This window comes from Corvus brachyrhynchos, unplaced genomic scaffold (genome assembly GCF_000691975.1).
Source record: "Corvus brachyrhynchos isolate BGI_N302 unplaced genomic scaffold, ASM69197v1 scaffold616, whole genome shotgun sequence".
Taxonomy (NCBI): domain Eukaryota; kingdom Metazoa; phylum Chordata; class Aves; order Passeriformes; family Corvidae; genus Corvus; species Corvus brachyrhynchos.
This window is the reverse complement of record NW_008238831.1, coordinates 1,311,179-1,315,741: the sequence shown is the minus strand read 5'-3', so window position 1 is coordinate 1,315,741 and position 4,563 is coordinate 1,311,179. Positions and strand designations below refer to the sequence as shown.

General features: G+C 44.7%; 1 protein-coding gene across 2 annotated transcripts in view; it reads left to right on the top strand.

Annotated features, from left to right (window-relative positions):
* GABRP (gamma-aminobutyric acid type A receptor pi subunit) overlaps positions 1-1,689 on the top strand; it is a 29,609-nt gene extending 27,920 nt beyond the window's left edge. For both annotated transcript variants that reach the window (XM_017738166.1, XM_008636755.2), the window contains one exon: positions 1-1,689. The gene's annotated coding sequence lies outside the window, so the exon portion shown is untranslated.
* Positions 1,690-4,563: the final 2,874 nt, after the last annotated feature.

The window sequence follows — 4,563 nt, the reverse complement described above, 5'->3', positions numbered from 1 at the left end:
TCAGCAGGAGAGGAATTGTGCCAGTGGGCATCCAGGTACCTAACCTCAGTGGATTCAGTGTGGACAAAAAACTTCCTTGTGTTTCCTGAGGTACCCAGCAGAAGAGTGTGTGAGGTGTGCATGCAAGGCCTTGGTGTGTCAGCATCAGTAGCACTGACTCTGACAGCAGCCTGTTCAGCTGAGTGGCTGTGCTGGGCTCTTCTGCTCATAGCTGCATTTCATTCCACACCTCACCTGGCTGGAGAAGGGTGTGCAGGACTGAACATGGCAGCTACAGAGCACTACAGGCAGCAAAATTATTTTGGTAGCTTGGAGCAGGTTGGAACCTTCGAGTTTAGATGTCCCAGAGGACGTATAGGATCATAGCTGTTATTCTTTGTTTGCCAGAGATAACAAAGGGACTGTGATTGCTGCCTCAATAGCTGCTCTGTTGCAGTGAGAGAGCCCTGAGGCAGCAGCAGGAGCACAGTGCAGCGCAGCACAGAGGGATGCTCCTGTGCATGGTGCTGCTTTGTCCCAGGTGATGCAGTGCCAGGCCGGTGATTCAGTACTGCACAGTGGTGCCCCATTGCTTTTAACATCTGTCGCTCATTGAGGTAATCCTCACTTGCTGAAGTTCTCCATCCCTGAGACAGATGGAGGGCTTGTTGTTGGTAGAGCTGCATTTTTTCAGAGATTTGGGAACATGAAATAGAGGCAGCAAAATCGTTTTGTAACCCATCTCTTACACTCTTCCTGCTGTGCTGCAGTTGAACAGATTCTACCACTTTCCATGTCTTCCTCACAAATTATTTTTTGTCTTGGAGCGTGTTTCCTTCAGCTTTCACTGCTACAAGCAGCGCTCACTTCTTGCACAACTGGCCCATTTGTCATCCCCTCTTTTATGTGGCTGTGCAGCTGTGGCAAGTCAGCAGTGCTGCTGGGTGAAAAACGTGTGGGTTGGGGTAGGCTAGTCTAAATCAGCCTTTCACTCTCTATTTTAGGCTGTAACACTGTTACTTTTTTAAAAAAATTAGTATTCTAAGTGGTCTCTGGAAACTGCCCAAAGTCAGCTTTGTTTATCCTGCAGTTAGCAGGAGCCAGAGTTTTCTTTTAAAGATAAATTAAATGTGGCACAGTTACATTAAAGAACCAAATGCCATTTGGTACTGTGTAGCTCAAGGGATACTGGGAGTCTTTATTTCCTGATTGTAAAATAAATGGTTTATGGCAGGTTCCCCTACCCCACCACCCTTTTTTTGTCTATGCTACTTTCATGAGAGGGGGCAGTCCTGCAGTTATGTGGGCAGAACTGGAATTGCCTGCTGTGGCTCCATTCAGCTGAGTTCTGGCTGAGTGAGGCCTCTCAGTCTGTAGCTTATGTTACAGTCTCAGCACGCAGTGTTTGCTTAGCTTAAGAATCTCTTCTTGGGGTTCCTATAGAAGGTGAGCAGAGCACATGAAACTATAGATTTTTTACTTTAATAACTTTTTATTGAACCACTTCACCATGCTATACTGTGAGGGATCTAACCCACGTATTCATAAATCATACCTTTTACAAAGAGCAGCACAAGAAGACAAAGGGGAACAGACTGACAATGGCAAGTGGATAAACACAAACTCCAATAATGAAGTGTTGGCTTGTATATACTGGCATTTAAAGTCCATTCCATAAAAATGTAATAAAGTGAATGTTTGTGATATGAACACAACCCCTCAGAGAGATTCTCTACTAGAAAAAAAATCTGTATCTCTTTTCTGTATTGGTTTGTTTCTTTAAAACCCAACTGAAATGCCCTAATGTGTTCTACACTAGCTGCCAAATATTAATGTTAAAAAAAGGAATTTCTTTGTACAAAGCCTTCCAAGATCATCAAGTCCAGCTGTTCCCCCAGCCCTGCCAAGGACACCGCTAACCCCTGTCCCCAGGTGCCACATCCACACAGCTTTTAAATCCCTCCAGGGATGGGGACTCCACCACAGCCCTGGGCAGTCTGTTCCAATGCCACCATGTTTTCAGTGAAGAAACTTTCTCTGGTATCCACCCTGAGCCTGCCCTGGCCCAGCCTGAGGCCGTTCCCTCTCCTCCTGTCCCTGTTCCCTGCCAGCAGAGCCCGACCCCCCCGGCTGCCCCCTCCTGTCAGGGACTTGTGCAGAGCCACAAGGTCCCCCCTGAGCCTCCTTTGCTCCAGGCTGAGCCCCTTTCCCAGCTCCCTCAGCCGCTCCTCATATGACTTGTGCTACAGACCCCTTCCCAGAAAGGCCTTTTCCAACGTGATCAATTCCATGACTTCAGCAGATGGCTCTCTCACAGCTTGCTTTCATTAGCTGTAGCTTTTGTTACAACTTTGCTGCTTTGACATTGCTCAGGTCTGGCACCAGGGGTGAATCCTATTTCCCTCAAGAGAGAGGAGCAGTTTATGCAAGATCCATGTGCAGCAGAGACAAGGTGAGAGGATGTTGTGCATATCACAGCTTGGTTTCTGGTCGCTTTCCTAGAGGAGGACCGAGATAGAATGGCCGTACATTCACTGTCGTGGAGAACACTCAGTACTGGTGCAAGAGAAAGCAGGAGAAGCTGAAGGAACATCCCCGAAATTTCCTCTTGGTGCCTGATTTCCTGGCTGGTTTTAGGGACAGGTAGTTTTTGCTGATGTGACTTTCCATTATAAAGTTTCCATTGCTTTGGAAAATATTAACTTTGCTGCGTAGATCAGACAGGCCCTACAGTTATAGCTGGAATATCCTAAAGATTTAGTTCCCAGTAATAATAGGGCTAAACCACAGCACCGCCAGAGGCAAAAACTGTATTATTTGAAATGAAACTTCTCATAAATATCCAGCTATGAAGTAATTTTATATCAGCTGCTCTTATATAAACTGGACAAGGCAAACTGTCCTATCCATCAACATTAAGGTTGCCAAGAAAAATTATTCTTTATTCATTGTCTGCAAGTTTTGGAGATCTCCCTTTCCATTAGACTTTCCCAGGAAACACTGTGGTTTGCCACTTTGAAGAACTCTGCTGGTAGCAGCACCAGTGTCAACTTTGGGCTTCAACCTCCTTGTGTGCCTCCCATCTCTGTGCCTCTGCAGGGAAGGGAAAAGGAATCTGCAAGACTGTATTGAAACATACCCAAGCCTTTGATACTAGCACGGTGCTATCAGACACTTCTTTCGTCCTTGCAAGTTAAAATTTGAATGTCTACAGTGACCAACAATGAATATGCTGAAATACGTAACAGGAGAAATCTACAGTCAGGCACTGTTAGAGACAGGTGCAAGGTGAGTCTGGTCAAAGCCTTTCATGGAAAGGTCAGCTTACAGGTAGGGGACAGACATTAATTTTGGGGTTTTTAAAATTATATGTGAAACCTTAAAAAAATTGAACCTCGATTTTAACTTACAAAGAAAATAATTAAAATGTTATTAAAATATGCAAAATTTATAATTTAATTATACAATTACAGTCTTATAGTCTAATAGCCCCACTGTATTTTGCTTATTAGTGAACAATTGCTCTCTTAAAGCTCACAGCATAATCATTTACTTGATGCTGGAGAATAAGTTAATTATGGATCTCCTGCCTTGGATTAATGGATTTAATAATCATGTTATGGTAGGATTAACTTATAGTTCATGTGCTTACAACACTAATGATGAGATTCATGAAAGCAGTGTCAGCACATGGGACTGGCCCCAGAAAAGGCCCTGTCTGGAGATCCCAGGACTGTCCCAGTCAGCGCTTCTGGGAGGAGCCAGCACATGGCATCAGTCGCCCCCATTTGCTGCTTACTTCAACAAAATTAATACTGCTCTCAGGTGAGCTAAGCACCTCGGCTGAAGCTCAACTCTGGATACTGTGGGGGAAAAGTTTTCCTAGGAGATGGGTACAGTAGCAGGTAATGCACATACCCACTGGGCACAGCCACCTATGTAGCCTGCTATGACCCAGTACAACAGGCTGAACATTCTTTTCTTTAATGCTTCTTTTGGGCACATAATACAAATATAAAATTCCTTGGGTGGAAACACATTGAGTCAGCCAAGATTTCCTATCTCTAAACGAACCTCAAGTATAGGTAGGTAGTAGAGCCTAAGAGACAGAGCACTCTAGCTTCTCAGCTTGACTCCAGATGTTCAAGGAGAGGAACCATTGCAGGACAGAGAAGGTAGAAGGAACACATGGAAGGTTTTTGTACTTTGCTGTAATTCCTGACAAGACTTCTGTGCATGCCTATGTAACAGCCAGGTCTGCAAGTCTGGCAGGAGCCACATTGAGAAACCTTCCCTTAATTAAAACTCGCGTTGACACAAATTAAAACAGAATAAAGAGCTGAACCATATATTGGCTGAAGGAGCAATACCTCAAAAATCACCAGCAACAGGATTTCAAATTGCATCAGACACATACCTTGCCTATTATCACACAAAGCAGAATAATGTGATACAAATCAGAAACTGAGTGTAACACGGCCCTGGGCTCCTTTGCTGTGTCCCCTCCCTGCCCATCATCCAACTCGTGTTCCCACGGGAAGGTGGCAGAACTCCTTGCACTGATCATGCCATATGAAAATACTG